The sequence below is a fragment of the Nerophis lumbriciformis genome, linkage group LG35 (genome assembly GCF_033978685.3).
Source record: "Nerophis lumbriciformis linkage group LG35, RoL_Nlum_v2.1, whole genome shotgun sequence".
NCBI classification, from domain to species: domain Eukaryota; kingdom Metazoa; phylum Chordata; class Actinopteri; order Syngnathiformes; family Syngnathidae; genus Nerophis; species Nerophis lumbriciformis.
The window spans coordinates 24,861,515-24,882,500 of NC_084582.2; the positions used below are offsets into that span (position 1 = coordinate 24,861,515).

The window sequence follows — 20,986 nt, forward strand, 5'->3', positions numbered from 1 at the left end:
GGCCAAACACAAAACCATTATATCCTCAGGCTGATATGTACAGCAGATAAAGAAGGAGCTCAGCTTTTGAGCGAAATTGGTTTCATGACCGAGCTCGTAACTGAAATCAACGCTTCCCATTGAAATTAATTTAAAACATTTCATTGGTAATTGGCCTCCCCAAAACACAAAAAATGTTAACAAGTAACGTGTCTTTAAAAAAAAAAAAAAAATGTTTGTATAATAAGTATTGTATAAGATATAATACAATATAATGTGCTACAAACAACTACCGTATTTTTCAGAGTATAAGTCGCACCTGCCGAAAATGCATAATAAAGAAGGTAAAAAACATATATAAATCGCACCGGCCAAACTATGAAAAAAAACTGCGACTTATAGTCCGAAAAATACGGTACAATAGTTTCAAAAAGTCATGTAATAATACTAATGTACAGCATTTACCTCGGGACTAATGCAGGATCTCCTTTTGATTGCTTTTCTGTCGTGTAACAATAGAGACTGTTATTGTTCATTATTTTGCACACGGATGTCTTTGAGTGACAGAAAGGAGAGGTCAGAGATGAGCGCAACTGGTCTGCATGTCTGCATAAGACCCAGTGAGCAAGGTTAATTTTCGCTCGTCCAGTTGGTACAGACAGGAGAAAAGAACAACTGAAACACGGACACAATCTTTGGCGGGATTTTGTCGGGCTCTATATGTGGGCTCTGGGCAAATGCTGCGGGGGCTGGGTGCTGGTGCCAATCCCAGCTGCACTTGGGCGGAAGGCAGAGTACACCCTGGACAAGTTGCCACCTCATCGATTATTAAAAAATAATCTTAGCAAATACATGATGATTTCAATCCAAATGTATAAAAAAAAACTATTGTGAACAAAACGTGCATGTTTAAAGATGTAAACATCCGTACACAATCACTGCACAATAATCTGAGGATGAACTGAAATGAGAAGGGAGCAAATTTTATTTGTATTATAATGTCACCCTATCTATAATCTATAATTCCAGAAATCTTATGATGTCTGATAATGTGATCTTTCTGTACACGCTAATAGCAAACACAAGTACACATCCTACACTGCACTGATTTTGTACATTGTCTCCTGTTCCTTTTTGCAGCCACGTGGGGGCGCTAATCTGATTGTAGCAGCTTTTTTTCCAATAGTACTGTTAGTTTCTTGTTTTAATTGAAGGCTGCATTCTGAAATATACCAAACACTGTCTGTGGTAATGTTTTATTGGAGCAAATGGTCCGGAGGAATTTCAAATTGTGTAAAAGAAAGGGCATCTCTATCCTCCTTCAAAACTGCAATAAAAGTACACCTCCAGGCAACTTCAACCCTAAACTAACACCCTCCCCGGATTGTTAATATTCAAATGTAAATAATCAAATGTAGATACTTTTTCTTATGCTTTCTGATCTCTCTCTCTCTCTCTCTCTCTCTCTCTCTCTCTCTCTCTCTCTCTCTCTCTCTCTCTCTCTATGTCCACTGTACATATCCTACCAAGTCAGACCTACACTGTTTCAATGTCCATTTCTCTGTTCTCAATTGTTGATGACTGAAGTGATGATAACAACCAAACCTAACCCCTCCACCCCCCTCCACATCGCACACCCCGGATTGTAAATAATGTAAATAATTCAATGTATATACCCTGATGATTATCTTGTGTGATGACTGTATTATGATGATAGTATATATCTGATAGTATATATCTGTATCATGAATCAATTTAAGTGGACCCCGACTTAAACAAGTGTAAAAACTTATTGGGGTGTTACCATTTAGTGGTCAATTGTACGGAATATGTACTTCACTGTGCAATCTACTAATACAAGTCTCAATCAATCAATCAATGTATGACAAATACACAAACATGATTTTTTGAAAGTCAAAATACGATAATTTTTAAGCTTCTGGTCCCATTTCTTGTCAAAGCAAAACAAGCTACTGACTGAACCGGTTTGTTAGTATGGTTTGAAGGGTATCTGCACATTTTTTGGAATTTTGCCTGTCATTCACAATCCTTATGAGAGACAAGAAGAAATACGTTTTTTGGTTGTTTTTTTTTGCATTCTGTTTTCTAATAATCGGCTTGTTCTTGGTGGCTAGCAATGCAGCTAATGAGATCAATCCATTCTGCCGCTAAATATCTTTGAAAATCAATCATTTACAATCTGTAACCTATATAATTACCAAGCTGTAGGGTTATTGTTATTGTCAGAGTGAACCATTTTTCTAGCATAGTAACACATCGTCATAAATCACTAACAATATTACAGTATCTGAAAAGTATTAGCCCACATTTCATGTTTTGTTTGTAAATAACTAGCTCGACAGTGTATGTACTGTAGTTGTAATAACAAGCTTGATGTGCTGCGTGTATCATGATCGATATTAAAGTGACTCACTAGGTGAACAGTTTTCTATTTAGTCAAGCTGGCTAGGGAAGTTTTTTTCTTGTTGATTTTGGTCAAGCACTCCATTTATGTCAGTTTAGCTTGGCTCAAAGTTCGACATTTACAGCGTCAAGTCAGGCAGACCTCACTCTTTCGGCTTACGTCTGCTCTAACGTTTAACCCTGTGTTCGTGCTCGCTTCTATAAACAGCAGTTCATCCTCCGTATTATCAGCTTTAAAAAGACAAGGTTGTGAATCTTTATTTGTCTAAAAAAAAAAATCGTCTTTATTGTCTGTTTCCGGAAGTAGGAACACACATTTGTTGCCGGAAACAGAAACAGAAATAAATGCGCTGAGGAAAAAAATTCTGGTAATGCTTAAGAGGTACAAAATAAGGTAAATATTGTACATATTACATAGTGTTATGAACGTGCCTGTTACTACATTATATATAGATGTACTTGCAGTGTGTACATACCAGGTTGATGGATGTTTTTTTTAGAGGTCTTTGTAGGTTACAATGGTGACTCCCATTAGCCGCATTTTGCATACGTTTGTTTGTTTGTTTGCATTTGTTTATTTGAAGGACAATTAAGAAGATGGCTGCACCGGATTTAGCACCATGCTAATTTTTATCCGTAGTCCTTTTATGGTGTATTTAACATCCACAATTAAAATTACACAGGATTGAAAATACACAACAATGTTAAAATTACATAATGATAAGCAATTTAAAATACAAGTACAATACATAAAGGGTATGTGAGTTATAAATCAGTGGATGGTCAAGTTACAGTATTTTAGCAGCTTCATTTAAAGTGCAGATGTATATAAAGTGCAGCAGTTTTTTTTAATCAAAGTCCACATACAGTGCAGTGGACATCAGATGGTACCCATAAGGGTATCATCCAATAGCCATATACCCCATTGGTACTGCATACGTAAACAAGATTGCGATGTTTGTTACAAGATTAGACTGGTGCTCTGATGGCCATCAGTCTGCTCCCTCTCGGGTATCATCTGATGGTCAACTACCTGCCTGGTATTGTTAATGTGAGCTGGACTGGTGGTCTAAAAGCCAATCTTTGACTGCCTGTGAGAAGCTGTGAAAACTTGAGTTATTCTTTAGATTGTCTGGGAGCCTATTCCATTCTTTGATGGCTTGGTATAGGAAAAGGCTGATTGGTAGAAGGCAGATTTTATTTTTGGAACATTACAGTCACCCCTGGATACAGACCTTAACACTGCTTGTTAATTGCGAGCGTAGCTGTACGTATGTTTTTAAGGGAGGAGGAGCTGCATCGGTCTTATGTACCAGGCGGATAGGATATTGGAGTACCTGACGGTATTTTTCAAGTATGTTACAATGGTGAGGGCGAGGCGTTTTATCGAGGATTTTCAGTGCTTGATTATGTAATGATCTGAGAGAATTGAAAACAGTCTGTTTGGCTTGAGACCATGATGACATACAGTACAAGACATGTGATGTGATCATTGCATTGACAAACCATTTAGCTGCTTCCAATGATAATAAGCTTCTGATGTGTTGAAAGTTGGCAATGTTGTTTCAGAACATGACATACCTTTTCAACATGATTTTCAAAATTTAGAGTAGGATCCAGTATCACGCCCAAGTATTTAACTTCTTCACCATCATTGATCGTGTAACTATTCACATACATGTTTGGGAGAACACTTTGATCAGGCCACTGAGCCTGTGGTTAGAGTGTCCGCCATGAGAGCGGTAGGTTGTGAGTTCAAACCCCGGCCGAGTCATACCATTACCTCCCTGCTTGGCACTCAGCATCAAGGGTTGGAATTGGGGGTTACATAACCAAAATGATTCCCGAGCGCGGCCACCGCTGCTGCTCACTGCTCCCCTCACCTCCCAGGAGGTGGAACAAGGGGATGGGTCAAATACAGAGGTTGATTTCATTACACCTAGTGTGTGTGTGTGACTATCAGTGGTACATTAACTTTTAACTTACTTTAAAAACATTGTGACAGTTGTATCTGTGTTCAGTGTAAGGCAGGTCTCGTTCAGCCACTCAGTTGCTTTGGTCATTGTCTCAGATAGCTTAGCTGCAACCAGATTTCCTTCGGGACCGTGAGTAAAGAAAACTGTGTCGTCAGCATACAGTACATTAAGATATCCACATCCTAACAGATGGAAGGTAGGTCATTAATGTACTAACTGAAGAGCAGAGGCCCCAGAGTAGACCCTTGAGGTACCCCTGTGGTACAAGAACTGAGCAGCAAAGTTTTGTCATTGATTTTTATGCACTGGAAGCGATCGGCGAGGTAAGTTTTGTATCATCTTTAGAATCCAATAAAAAAACAACTTTCAAGCTATCTATTTTTATACACTACAAATATTTAGTCGAGTGGTTGGACTGCTTGACTCTTACGTAAGAGACCCTGGTTCAAACCCCGCTGCGCCCAAAACCATGGATAGAACACAGATTAAGAGAGTATGTGAACTCTATTATACTTGCTTGTTGCGCTAATTGTGCAGCCTGTCGTATAGTTTAGTATTACAACATCCATCAATCCATACATTTTCTACCGCTTGTCCCTTTTGGGGCCACGGGGGCGCTTGAGCCCATCTCAGCTGCACTCACACTTTGTACATTTATCATTTGTATATTCATACTACGTTTCAGTAGAGTTTCTGATCTTCAACATTCGAACCATTTCAAGCTTTAAGTCAACCTTATAATCACAGTATTCCAACCATTTCACAGTTAAACAGTTTTGACCTTTTGTTCTACATTCCACTCTCATTTCAACAAGTATTTAAAGTTAATGTTAAAGTTCCAACGATAGTCACACACACACACACTACGTGTGGTGAAATTATCTTCTGCATTTGACCCATCCCCATGTTCACCCCCTAGGAGGTGAGAGGAGCAGTGAGCAGCAGCGGTGGCTGCGCTCGGGAATCATTTGGTGATTTAACCCCCAATTCCAACACTTGATGCTGAGTGCCAAGCAGGGAGGCAATGGGTCCCATTTTTATAGTCTTTGGTATGACTCGGCTCGGGTTTGAACACATGATCTTCCAGTCTCAGGGCGGACATTCCAACCACAAGGCCACTCAGCAGGTTATTTATCAATATTCAAACCATTCTTACTGTAGATTCAAACATATTATCATAATACTCTACATTCCTTCCACATTTCAGTTCAGCTCCAGCATTGGGGTTTCACACACAATTCCTGGCGGAATTGTATTTTCTAGTTATGTTGTTTATTTTTCTTGTTTAGCACTTAACAATACTGCTACATGATGCTTAGCATTTCACTAAAGCCGGATCTTTTTAGCAGAGCTTCTAAAACTTGTAGCTCATCTTCCTTATATTCAGGATAAGACATATAAAGTTCTGGATCATATTTTTTTCCCAAAGTAAACTTTCTTGGCTCTCACAAAGTCTGCATGACTAGCATTATTGTTGATGGGGAAGAGATCTGTGGTTCCCACCTCTACGTCACGGATCACGTGACTGGCTTGCTCATTACAGCGTCTTTAAAAATGGCTCGAGAATCTCCCTGAGATTGATACTATTTTGATCTTACTTGCAAACTTTGTAAGTCTTTCGGTGTTATACATCAAGTTTATACACTATATTGACAAAAGAATTTGGCCACCTGCCTTGACTCACATATGAACTTAATATGATGTCGGTCCACCTTTTGCCGCTATTACAGCTTCACCTCTTCTAGGAAGGCTGTCCACAAGGTTGCGGAGTGTGTTTATAGGAATTTTCGACCATTCTTCCAAAAGCGCATTGGTGAGGTCACACACTGATGTTGGTCGAGAAGGCCTGGCTCTCAGTCTCCGTTCTAATTCTAATTAGTTTTATCGGGTTCAGGTTAGGACTCCGTACAGGCCAGTCAAGTTCATCCACACCAGACTCTGTCAGCCATGTCTTTATGGACCTTGCTTTGTGCACTGGTGCAGTTATTTTGGAAGAGGAAGGGGGCTGCTCCAAACTGTACCCACAAGTTTGGCAGCGTGGGATTGTCCAAAATGTTTTGGTATCCTGGAACATTCCAAGTTCCATTCACTGGAACTAAGGGGCTAAGCCCAACTCACGAAAAACAACCTCACACCATAATTCCTCCTCCACCAAATTTCACATTCGGCACAATGCAGTCCGAAATGTAGCGTTCTCCTGGCAACCTCCTAACCCAGACTGGTCCATCAGATTGCCAGATGGAAACGCGTGGTTCATCACTCCAGAGAAGGTGTCTCTACTGCTCTAGAGTTCAGTGGCGACGTGCTTTACAACACTGCATCCCACGCTTTGCATTGGACTTGGTGATGTATGGCTTAGATACAGCTGTCGGCCATAGAAACCCATTCCATGAAGCTCTCTGCGTACTGTACGTGGGCTTATTGGAAGGTCACATGAAGTTTGGAGATCTGTAGCAGAAAGTTGGCGACCTCTTTGCACTACGCGCTTCAGCATCCGCTGACCCCTCTCTGTCAGTTTACGTGGCCTACCACTTCGTGGCTGAGTTACTGTTGTTCCCAAACTCTTCCATTTTCTTTTAATAAAGCCGACAGTTGACTTTGGAATATTTAGGAGCGAGGAGATTGCACGACCTGCGATGAGGTGGCGACTTGTCCAGGGTGTACCCCGCCTTTCGCCCGATTGTAGCTGAGATAGGCTCCAGCGCCCCCCGCGACCCCAAAGGGAATAAGCGGTAGAAAATGGATGGATGGATGGAGATTGCACGACTGGATTTGTTGCACAGGTGGCATCCTATGACAGTTCCACGCTGGAAATCACTGAGAGCGGCCCATTCTTTCACAAATGTTTGTAGAAACAGTCTCCATGCCTAAGTGCTTGATTTTATACACCTGTGGCCGGGCCAAGTTATTAGGACACCTGATTCTGGTCATTTGGATGGTTGGCCAAATACTTTTGGCAATATAGTGTAGCTTCAATATAAAGGCAACTTGTTTTTCCATTCTACAATTACTTTAGAACATGTATAAATTTATGTGCGTGTGTGTGTGTGTGTGTCTGCCAGGTATTGCATGGATAAAAGTTGTCTTGGCAACAGCTGAGTTTCGGATCTTGGGCTCTCAGGGAGCACAGCTGCACATGACAGCACAGATGGTGATATACACACACGTACACACACACACACACACATGTCAGTGATGGGCAGCTCAGCTGTAACCTGCCAGGCTGTTGACTTTCTCATTTCGTCCAGTTAAAGCCTGCCTCTAACAAATGATTTTCTGTTAAATCCTTTCTTATTTTCTTACTCTCAAATGCTTCATTGCTAAATCCTTTCCCATGCTGTGTACATGCCAGTCACCCTATTCCAAATTCACATCCTGGGTGCCAAACACAGCTTTGAGGGTTGTCAGCGATAATCCTTTTAAAAAGTTTTTAGAGAATTTTTCTTTTTTTTTTTTTTTACCTAAGTGACTCTTCTGCCTTTGTACAGCATCTCTCCACAAATCGCATTATTCTTACTGTCTCTTGAACTTTTTTACCTTTTTGCAAAGCGCAACCCTTCGAGTGGTGATGGCGTCTTTTTTTTTTTTTTTTGCTTAGTGACAAAAATACCTGTCCTCATATATTATTAAATAGGGTGTCAATGCTTGTGGCAAAAAAAAGCCATCAAAGACAGCTCTGTTTCGTCTTCATGTGAAGAGACTCACCTCCCAGAAGCATGGTGAATCGCTTCAATCAATGTGAATACAGACTTAGATTTTCTCTAATTTAATAACACAGTTATGTACTTCTTTTTACACTTGGGTGGAGGCTTACAGCATACTTGCCAACCCTCCCGGATTTTCCGGGAGACTCCCGAAATTCAGCGCCTCTTCCTAAAACCTCCCGGGACAAATTTTCTTCCGAAAATCTCCCGAAATTCAGGCGGAGCTGGAAGCCACGCCCCCTCCAGCTCCATGTGGACCTGAGTGACGTGTCAACAGCCTCTATTCACGTCCGCTTTCCCACAATATAAGCCTGCCCAAACACGTTATAACTGTAGAACGATGGAGGGCGAGTTCTTGGTTTCTTATGTGGGTTTATTGTTAGGCAGTTTCATTAACGTCCTCCCAGCGCGGTAACACCACACAACAACAGCAGTCATGTTTTATTCTACCGTAAAGCAGTTTGTCTGCCGTAAACAGCAATGTTGTTGTAATATATTGAGTTGGAGGCAATAACCAGGCGAGGTGATGAAGTACGTCTCTTTACTGTAGACTTCAGAACAGACTCACACACTTGACGTCAGGTGCGCAACACCACGTAAATCGTTGGCCAACCAAAAAGTAACCCCAGTACGCTAGAGCCAACATTCACCAGGAGATGGCAACAGACAAACATAGATCACTCTATTACATTCCTCCCCTTTTAGAAATTTAGAAATTACTCAAAATAAATAAACAACCCAACCAAAAAATGCAGCAGCTCAATTAAAAAACTGTACTTAAGCCACATTCTTTTTCTTTTTTTTTTTAGTACTGAACTCTTAACCCTCATTTGTAAACAATAACATGCTTATTATACAAACAGTATTTGTACACCTTTAACACATATTTTTATACTGTCTTCAGAGATTCAGTTTTTTTGGTGGTACTCGAAACCTTTCTGGGTACCTGCGAAAGGGTGTTCTGCATGGTTAGAAAAATAGTGACAGAGAATAGAACAAGGATGGACAATTCAACCCTTAACTCAACAATGAGTAGATGAGTGTTATGTGTGTGTATATGTGTAAATTAATGAACACTGAAATTCAAGTATTTCTTCTATTTATATATATATATATATATATATATATATATATATATATATATATATATATATATATATATATATATATATACATATATATATATATATATATATATATATATATAATAAAATAAATATACATATATATATATATATATATATATATATATATATAATAAAATAAATATATATATATATAGCTAGAATTCACTGAAAGTCAAGTATTTCTTATATATATATATATATATATACATATATATATATAATATATATGAAATACTTGACTTGGTGAATTCTAGCTGTAGATATACTCCTCCCCTCTTAGCCACGCCCCCAACCACGCCTCCGCCCCACCCCGACCACGCCCCCCGACCCCCCACCCCCCACCTCCCGAAATCGGAGGTCTCAAGGTTGGCAAGTATCGCTTACAGATTGCTAAAATAAGGCATACAACACTACTTATGCTGTTAACATCTTGTACTGCATTGTTTATTTTATGATCACGGCAGGTTCATTTGTAAATATTTTTAAATCATTGTCTTAATAGAAACAATGTCATTTTAAATCCAAATGACAGTATGACCAGCATGTATTATTTCTTAATATGATTTCTGACATGTCTGCATTATACAAACGTACAACAACATTTGATGGCAAACTGCATGAGGCTGACATACACTATATTACCAAAAGTATTTGGTCACCTGCCTTGACTCACATATGAACTTGTAGTGCCATCCCATTCCTTACCCACAGGGTTCAATATGACATCGGTCCACCTTTTGCAGATATTACAGGTTCAACTCTTCTGGGAAGGCTGTCCACAAGGTTGCGGAGTGTGTTTATTGCAATATTCGACCAGTCTTCCAAAAGCGCATTGGTGAGGTCACACAGTGATGTTGGTCGAGAAGGCCTGGCTCTCAGTCTCCGTTCTAATTCATCCCAAAGGTGTTCTATCGGGTTCAGGTCAGGACTCTGTGCAGGCCAGTCAAGTTCATCCACACCAGACTCTGTCACCCATGTCTTTATAGACTGGATTTGTTGCGTAGGTGGCATCCTATGACAGTTCCACGCTGGAAATCACTGAGCTCCTGAGAGCGGCCCATTCTTTCACGAATGTTTGTAGAAACAGTCTCCATGCATAAGTACTTGATTTTATACACCTGTAGTCATGCCAAGTTTTTAGGACACCTGCTTCTGATCATTTGGATGGTTGGCCAAATACTTTTGGCAACACATAGTGTAGATACCACCATAATAAATACTGTAGATTGATAGATAGCTGGGAATTAGGATAATTGTTCATTACCATTAACTATTAAGTATTTGTGAATGCATACTCAGCCATCTGCAAAACGTTCTTTACACTGATATTTATTAGGTAACGTCTTGTAAGTAACCACAAAGAATCTGACGCTCTTTTTCAAGTTTGTTGCCCACCTTAACACGCAAACAGTAGCCCTAAGCTACCACCGTAGCACCGTTGTACTCGCCACGACAACAAAATAGTACTTCCTCAGTATGCACAAATCATGGTCACGGCAAGCAAAGGGAATTAAAAAAAATCTAGGAATTGAGAGCAATGATATTACACAAGCAAATCGTTTTGTTCACCATATCTCTATGTTTTGTATTGTTGCAGTCTTTTGAGATATAATCATTGAAGTATTTAAATTACTAGTCCGTGCAATTTAAAAGTCACAACATTCTGCAACAAAACAAAACATGTTTTTTTTAACCCAACATTTTCATTTTTTAAGTACCGGCACAGTTTAAGCACAGGCACCATTACAAAAGCACCAATTTGGCACGAATATCGGTTAAAATGTAAACTACTTATAACACAACCATATTAACCTTTTGAAGTCCGGGGTAGTTTGGAGCAATTTTACTTACCTCTATATCTAAACTTAAAAACTTTTGATCTTGCCTTGGGTTGTTTTCTATTTTTCAGTCTAGCCGTAATGTGTGACTGTACAGTTATTTATGTTTTATTTTTTCATTTTCACATAGCCTACTGCAGTAACACATTGGGCCCAAAATCACTCAAAAACGAAAATCAAAGAGGGGAAATATTTTATCTTTTTGGTGTAAAAATGTCTAGAGTGGGTATTGCACCCTTCAAATAACTTGCAATGCAAATATAAAATGTGTAAAAAAACGCCGCATGTACAGAAAAAAGTTAGTAAAATAATAATAAAATAAATAATTATTTCTCTTCAAAGCCAAGCGAGGCTTCAGGCAGTTACAATTGACTGTCCGCAACAAATAGTAAAAAAAAAAAAAAAAGTTTTAAGAAAGCTGAATATAACATGCTTGACCATTCAGAGGAAAAGAAAAGTCAGGCTTGTGTTGTCCTTTCAAAACCATGTTGTTCATCTTTGTATTTTTGGACAAATACCAGCCTTGTTTACTCACTTTTCTTCTGCAACTTAACAGCTGTTCATCCTTTGATTGATCAATGATAAATATTATTCCACCAATAGAACAATTGTGCCATGTTTTATTTCACGTTTAACAGTCGTCTTTTAGCACCAAAAATGCTCATAAAAGAAAATTAATTTGACGACACGACATTGTAAACATTATTAATCATGAATCTGGTTTTACTGGCCTTCTTTTCACCGTTTAAAGACTGGAAGGCAGTTCGAGGTTTCCACCTCCACCAGTTAATAATAACATATTATGATAATGTCTTGTAATAAGGTTGGTCAAAATATTGCTTCTTAAGAAGCTGTAACACTGCTTTCAAATGAATTTAGAGTTTTCGGATCACTGCTCACATTACAGAGTTTCTGCTCAGTTTGTTTCTGATCGAATTAACACCAGCAAATTCCAATTAAACATATATTTTCGTTGGATTTTCAAATCCCAAGCACATTTGCCTAAAATGTAACCTGTACCAATATACTGATTAGCATGGCCATAATCAGTGTCTTCGTTCTTCAGAAAGACTGTTGAAATCTCCAATGATGAGTACAGAGTGACAATTTATGATTGAATAAATATGATAATCATTGCTGCAAATATTAAATTATAATTTCCTTTCTAACAGGAAATGAAGCTGCCACAATGTAGAAAAGAGATATTTGACTATTCAAAATCAAGTCAATAAATCATTGTCTTTTGCTTCTAACGTCCTCGCTCTCCCCACACTTTTATTGACTCATATCCCATTTATCAGTTCCCAGAGTCATTCAGCCTTCTTTTTTTTTTTGGGAGTACACACATTCATAGCCTGAGGTGATTCCCTATAACTCCCTAAGAAAGCAACAGCAGACAATTAAATCTTCCTTGCCCATATTTGGTAATTTCCCGACAGCTCTAATTAAAAAAGTTCCTTCCGCTTATATACCTATTCTGGACATGTGATTGGCTAGGGGACTGGCCTTGTTAAGAAGAGTTTTAAATTAACAGATGAAATTAGAAAGGAGATTAGTGGAGATATGCTTGACAAGGTTAATTAAATGACCAGTCATAAGGGCTTTGTAAAATGTGACACTTTAAGAGCAATGTAGAGGTTTTGTAACTACAATTTTTACTACTATATTGGTGAATAACGATAGGTTGCTAGATTTATTGATAAGACACAATAAACAGAGAAAGATAAGCTGAAAAGGTCTAAAAATGAAAATGCTTCAACCAATTTCAAAATAACTAAAGTGTGGTGTCATTAAAAAAATATTTATTCAAAATAATTTTTTTCTGAATATAGGACAAATATATTTTTGTAGCTTGTTTACAGTGTAGTTGTGTTTTTTTCCCGCGTATGTGACCTGACCTAATGTTTTCACGACTGCAAGGGCAAACTGGCCACAATTGTTTGCTTAAGATTAATCTCTGTGTCATATTTCACCAAAAGTGGCTCATCTGGTTTCTACAAAACCCAAAACCAGTGAAGTTGGCAGGTTTTGTAAATCGAAAATAAAAACAGAATACAATGATTTGTAAATCATGTTCAACCTACATTCAATTGAATACACTGCAAAGACAAGATACTTAACGTTTGAAATGGAAAACCTTATTTTTTGCAAATATTAGCTCATTTGGAATTTGATGCCTGCAACGTGTTTAAAAAAAACTGGCACAAGTGGAAAAAAAAGACTGAGAAAGTTGAAGAATGCTCATCAAACACTTATTTGGAACATCCCACAGGTGAAATGGCTAATTGGGAATAGGTGGGTGCCATGATTTGGTATAAAAGCAGCTTCCATGCAATGATCAGTCATTCACAAACAAGGATGGGGCGAGGGTCACCACTTTGTGAACAAATGCATGAGCAAATTGTTTAAGAGCAACATTTCTCAACCAGCTATTGCAAGGAATTTAGGGATTTCACCATCTACAGTCCGTAATATCATCAAAAGGTTCAAAGAATCTGGAGAAATCACTGCACGTAAGCAGCAAGGCTGAAAACCAACACTGAATGCCTGTAAACGTTGATCCCTCAAGCTGTACTGCATCAAAAAGCGACATCAGTGTGTAAATGATATCACCACATGGGCTCAGGACCACTTCAGAAAACCACTGTCAGTAACTACAGTTCGTCGCTACATCTGTAAGTGCAAGTTTAAACTCCACTATGCAAAACGAAAGCCATTTATCAACAACACTGGGAAACGCAGCCGAGCTCATCTAAGATGGACTGATGCAAAGTGGAACAGTGTTCTGTGGTCTGACGAGTCCACATTTCAAATTGTTTTTAGAAACTGTGGACATCGTGTCGTCCGGAACAAAGAGGAAAATAACTATCCGGATTGTTATAGGCACAAAGTTGAAAGCCAGCATCTGTGATGGTATGGGGGTGTATTAGTGCCCAAGACATGGGTAACTTACACATCTGTGAAGGCACCATTAATGCTGAAAGGTACATACAGGTTTTGGAGCAACATATGTTGCCATCCAAGCAACGTTATCATGGACACCCCTGCTTATTTCAGCAAGTCAATGCCAACAACAGCGTGGCTTCATAGTAAAAGAGTGCGGGTACTAGACTGGTCTGCCTGTAGTCCAGACCTGTCCCCCATTGAAAATGTGTGGCACATTATGAAGCCTAAAATACCACAATGGAGGACTTGAACAACTTAAGCTGTACATCAAACAAGAATGGGAGAGAATTCCACCTGTAAAGTTTAAAAAATTGGTCTCCTCAGTTCCCAAACGTTTACTGAGTGTTGTTAAAAGGACAGGCCATGTAACACAGTGGTAAAAATGCCCCTGTGCCAACTTTTTTGCAAAAGTGTTGCTGCCATTAAATTTTAAGTTAATGATTATATGCACACACACAAAAAAATAGTTTCTCAGTTCGAACATTAAATATCTTGTCTTTGCAGTCTATTCAACTGAATATAAGTTGAAAAGCATTTGCAAAACATTGTATTCTGTTTTTATTTACGATGAACACAACGTGCCAACTTCACTGGTTTTGGGTTTTGTATTTTAGTCCAAGATTTACATTGACAGTGATCACAAGCTAAAGACTCACAGGAATACAACAAATTGTAATTTTTGAGTTAAAAATCTCAAGCTTACAGTAATATCTGAATATATATATATGTGCAAAAAAGATGTTATCCATATATATATATATTTTTTTTTTGCATCTATATTTAGCACTTTTCGACAGTTGGCTAAGTGAAAACAGTCACAATTTTGCACAAATGGCTGTGGTCATTGTGTCAAGTCTGCCTTTTGGTGTTCCTAATTATTGCCTGTCTGTGTCTGCCTGGGTGTTGGTTATCAATAGCTCAGCACCAGTCCTACATATATCCCCTAGCCCTTCACTCTTCTGCGAGTTAGTTGGTACTCATGCCATGTTCTAGCACTTTGTATCTGCTTTCTCGACCTGTTCTTAAATTCTGCCAGAACTTTGAGCTTGCCTATTGCCTCATCTCATGTATTGGATACCTTTGCTGCTGCATACTAACCCCATCATGCCTGTTGATTAAATGTAACTTCTATTTCCTCTGCCAACTTTGCTTTTGAGTCCTCCTTCCATCACCAAGCCTGACACATTGTGGCAAAAAGGAGGCAATCGGTGCAATGTGTGCATGTGTCAACATATTTGGACTCTCAAATGTAAAAATAGTGGTGACATATCTACCCAGGAATTCTATTTGTAAGATGCTGAATGACTTAAAGGCTGCTTTGGGGCCAGTCACCAACTAGAAACCATACCATATCTCTTATGGAAAAACTTCTTACGACATTACATTTTCTTGCGCTTGGATTATTCCAACACAGTTAGGCAAGCTGCTTGAAACACGTAATGAACTGTTACAAGTTATTCTACCGGAGCTTAACTATATCAAAGCAATTTTAATTTTTTAACATCAAACAAACTTAATTCCAAGACACTGCAATTTAAAATCAAGCTGGAAAATAATATAAAATATAAATTGTCTGTTTAGTCATGCAGTGCCACTTTCATGTCTCTAAAATTTCTAAATATTGAATTACAGCATGTTTGAATGTATTACCGAAATATTATGTTTTAGCCTTTAGTTCACAGGCATACATGCTTTATTACAAAAAAGAGACGGCTAATTAGCGCCATGAACACTTTAACTTGGGCAACAAGTAATGCTAAGAATAACAGAAGCATTTATTTTAAGTAGAAATGTCACAGGTTACAAACATCTTTGACGATTAAGGCATGGTCGTAACAACAATCCACATTGTTGTATTAATAATCCAAGCTGATATTAACATTGAATCGGGGCTACAATGCATATGTGTTTTCATTATGGGTTACTGGCACGACACTGCTATATCTGTTGACTTATCCAGTATTGTGGAATATTTACTGGCTAGTATGATAAACATAAACTGCAGTACACCACAAATACTAGTCATTGCATCCAGGCTCACTGTTCAGAACCTGCATTTATTACCCACAGCTAATTACAAAACTAACTAATTATGCAAAAAGACCACCTATAATTTTCTATATCAAACACTCTTAATGAACAACATAATTATTCAACTTACTTATCGTATTTTTCGGACTATAAGTCACAGTTTTTTTCATAGTTTGGCTGGGCTCCAGTGCAGCTTATATATGTTTTTTCCTTTTTTATTATGCATTTTCGGCATGTGCGACTTATACTCCGGTGCGACTTATACTCCGAAAAATACGGTATTTGTTCTTATATAACACAATAATGAACAATTTTGCGCATGTCTCTTTTTTACGACGCCCACAGACCACCACCGCTCTCATGTGCGCTCTATTGCAGCGGCCGTGAGAAAACTATGTCCGCAAATTTAAAGTTCCTTCCACTCCATGCAGTCAAGATTTTGTCATTTTTTATTAGTTACACTCATTAAACGATTAATCGAGGCAACATAATATAAATTGAGGCTCTTTTCTAATTTAATTATTCAAATTTACATATCCCCTATGACAATTGGGTTACTCCTGAAGACACGTGTACCCCGTTTTGGGAATTTAAGATTAGGATTAGTTTATTTCAAAGGGGACAATGCAATTTCATAAAACACATGACTACACATGGTTAAAAAAGCCAGAATTAGCTAGAAGGCTAGTTTTCATCTGTAGTCCCCTGGCCATGATGTAAAAAAGGCAGTAAAATTTACATTTCAAAGAAAAAATAGAAAAAAAGAACACAATACATATACGATATGATATGATGAAAAAAAAAAAAATACAACATCACCACATAACATTTATCTTAGAATTAAAACAGGCTCATCTTTTAGTGCTGGCAGCTGTAGGCGTTAATAAACCACATTTTGAATTTTTTTGTGAAGGCCTTGTAAGTTGTGACCAGTTTAACCTCCTCAGATACTGAGTTCCACACATTTACTTACTGACTCACTGAAAGTGCTCCTTAAACACTGACTTAAGCACTACAATGCAAGCAACCAAGCCAAATTCAGTTTTTAGAGGCATACAATTTATCCTGCCTTATACTATTTTTGACAAAAAACATTTAATTAGCTGAGTTCAATGTAGTAAAGTACGCCATTGTGAACTATAACCTAAAGAATCAAACCAAAATGTCAATTTTAGTTTGAGGCACAATATTTTAATATTTATCACATTACAATTGTGGACAATCGATGCTTATACAACCGAAAGCAAATCAGGTTGTGGTGAAAAACCATTATGGTACATGTATTTTTCATAGAGTATCTTTTGGAGAGCAACAAATGCATGTCATCGATGACCATATGTTGCTAGTCTGGAAGTCAAACTTGGGGTGAACGGCGACACCTTGTACCTCCTATTCACATATTCAAGGGACGATATGCACTTATATAACACTTTTTATAATACGTATTAATACAAACAATTTCAAGTACTGTTTTTAGTATACCCTCTATTCAGAAAGCAGTCCCTAATAGGGTTGTACGGTATACCGGTAATAGTATAGTACCACGATATTAGTGAATCATATTCGGTACTATACCGCCTCTGAAAAGTACCGGTCCACCATCCAGCCTCCCCACCTCGTCGTCGTCATGTCGTGTCATTGCTGGTTTACGTGCAGACGAGCATGTTTGGTAGCGCACAATCACAGAGTACTTACAAGCAGACACTGTGTAGACAGAAAAGGGAGAACGGGCGCATTTTGGCTTAAAAACTAAAGATAAAGGTGAAGTAATAACACTGAAACGCCCACCGGAAGCGGTGCTTTAAGACATGGCTAGCTAAAGTTCAGCCGCAGTCTGCAGTGTTTTAGCGACTTCTAAATAACTAATCCTCGCCTCAATGGCGACAAATAAAGTAAGTTTCTTACAAGTATCATCCCTGCAGGACGAGGAATAGCTAAACATGCTTCACTACACACCGTCAAAATGTAAACAAACACCATTGGTGGATCTATACCTGACATCTACTGTAATGATACAAAAGTACAGGAGCATATCTAGTCGATACTACTATGATTACGTCGATATTTGTTTGGAATCACAAAATCTTTCATTTAAAAAAAAATTATATTATGTTTATAAACTCAGGAAATATGTCCCTGGACACATGAGGACTTTGAATATGACCAATGTATGATCCTGTAACGACTTGGTATCGGATTGATACCCAAATTTGTGGTATCATCCAAAACTAATGTAAAGCATCCAATAAACAGAAGAATAAATGACTATTACATTTTAACAGTAAATATTAACAGCAAATGAACTAGTAGAATAATAATTCATTTTCTACCACTTGTCCTTAATAATTTTGACAAAATATTAGCATGATAAATGACACAATATGTTACTGCATATGTCAGCAGATTAAATTAGGAGCCTTTGTTTGTTTGCTTACTTACTAATAAAAGACAAGTTGTCTTGTATGTTAACTATTTTATTTAAGGACAAACTTGCAATAAGAAACATATTTAATGTACCCTACATTTTTTTGATAATAAAAAGCCAATAATGCAATTTTTTGTGGTCCCCTTTATTTATAAACGTTTCAAAAAGTACCGAAAAGTATCGAAATAATTTTGGTACCGGTACCGGTACCAACATATTGGTATCAAGACAACGCCAGTCCCGAATGAGCGTTAGTCATGCTAAAGGTCAGAGAAACTGGAAATTGTGATGTATCATGTTGTATGCTTGCATGTTCGAAATAAACTCAAACTCAAGGTGTGCAAAGGGTTTCAATCCTAGGCATATATTTTGATGTACCAGGGTAAAAAAGAAGGGTGCCTGCATGATGTAGCTTTATAATTTTGTGATATAACATCTTTTGACATGCAGACTACCAACATATGTCGAGGCTGTGCAGTTGCTCTAGGTGTTGTCGACGCTGAGTGAAAGATAGCCAACCTTGCACAGCCTCAGTCATGTTCAATTCATTATTCCTTACACACACACACACACACACACACACACACACACGCACACACACACATGCGTGCACATCCTGGTTAGATAGATTTTTAAAGCAGGTTTCAGCTTAATAACAATCCAATTCTGGCTCCACGGGATTGTTATCCCACAGAGAGGGTAACAATTTGTAAGAGAGAGAAGAACCAGCGGGACAAATAATTAGACACTGATAGAGATACAAACATCACAGTGACAGCAAACACGTTTGTATTCAAAGGCAGTTGCTCTGGTTGTCACTTCTGGAAGAAATACTGACTCTGAAAAGAACACTGATGCTAAAATGTTTCTTGTCTTCCAGAGTAATAGGCTCATAAATGAAACGCTGATGAAATAAAAATGGATTAACCACACACTATTAAAATTGTTTGCAGAAGTATACACAAAAGGTTTTACAAGCTACTTGTGATAACTGATGAATACGCACAAACACAAAAAAATAAATACCAAAAAGCATAAAGAAACCAGCTTTGAAGTACGCTAATTTGACAGAACATAGAGTATGTGACTATTTTCTTGATTAAACGTAAAATATTACAGCTGTCAAGTGTTATATTGTATTGTGATATATTTTATTCAGATTAATCACAGTTCACGAATTAAGCATAATAGTTAGCGTTTGCAACCATGTCTGAAATATGACCCTTTGCACTCTATTGCATGTACAGATACATGTTTTGTTCATTTTTTTTGTATTTTGTTGAATGATTTATAGGAATACATAATTTCCTACCTGCACTTTTGTCTCCGGAGTTCCTGCTGCATTGCTTGGAAGAACGATCCGCGCGTCACCATGCGACCTCGACGTTACAGATTCAAGAGGTATTGTTTTTTGGTGTGCCACCCGATGGATGAGGTCCACAGCGATTACTATTGACCACATGCTTTACACAAGTGTTTGTTGCACATATTTATTATATAGGTACTCATTTGGACAACCTTTCCAATTAATGGTCCAATTAATCAAAAACCAACACAGAACATTAAAATATGTGATACAAAAAGACAATTTGTTCATATGAAATTTTACTCCAAATGTATTCCTGGATATGCCATACGCAGTCACTGATTAGAATTTTAAGATACATTTCCCCCTTGACCTTCAGTGGCCCCCATGGCGTGCGTGACTCGGACATGCAGTTCATAGCAGAAGGTCATGAGTTCAAGTCCATGTCGGAGATGAAGTAAAATTACCTAATTTATATTCTAATGATGTTGAAATTGTTTAATATGCTTAACTTCAGCATAGTAATTAAAAAAGTGTATTGTTCATAGTGTTGTTCAAAATATCTAGATGATGCTGGGAAAACACAGCCTTTCAAAGCTCCTCTTGGACCAACATTTTTTGACCTCTGTATTTGTCAAATCCTGGTTACGGCCTTGGATACGCATGCTTTAATTGGGGAGTTAACAGTATTGGGCCCCATTCAGCAATAAGTTCCTAACTTTTCCTCTCATCTTTCTTCCTAAGTGATTTTCTAAGAAGAGTCCATTCAAATTCATGACGCGTTCTTAAACTGCCCAATTGTTCCCATCTGCTGTTCTTAAGTTGCTGAATGCCAAATGGTTAGCGTGCGTGTCTATCATAGTTTGCATATAAACACGCCTTTATTTCCCCAATATGCATATATAAACACCCTTAATTCCGTAATTTGCATAGGTAAACACCCTTAATTCCCCATATAAGGGCAAAATTCCGGCGGAAAAGCCGAACAGTACCACAACAATGCCAATTCCAAAACCAAACCCGACCCAGCAACACTCAGAACTGCAATAAACAGAGCAATTGAGAGGAGACACAAACACGACACAGAACAAACCAAAAGTAGTGAAACAAAAATGAATATTATCAACAACAGTATCAATATTAGTTACAATTTCAACATAGCAGTGATTAAAAATCCCTCATTGACATTATCATTAGACATTTATAAAAAAAAAAGAAAAAAGAATAGTG

The 20,986-nt window shown here is 37.9% G+C and overlaps 1 protein-coding gene across 1 annotated transcript in view; it reads right to left on the bottom strand.

The window, feature by feature from the left end:
* Nucleotides 1-20,986, bottom strand: part of il1rapl2 (interleukin 1 receptor accessory protein-like 2) — a 647,587-nt gene that overhangs the window by 87,939 nt on the left and 538,662 nt on the right. The window lies entirely within an intron of this gene.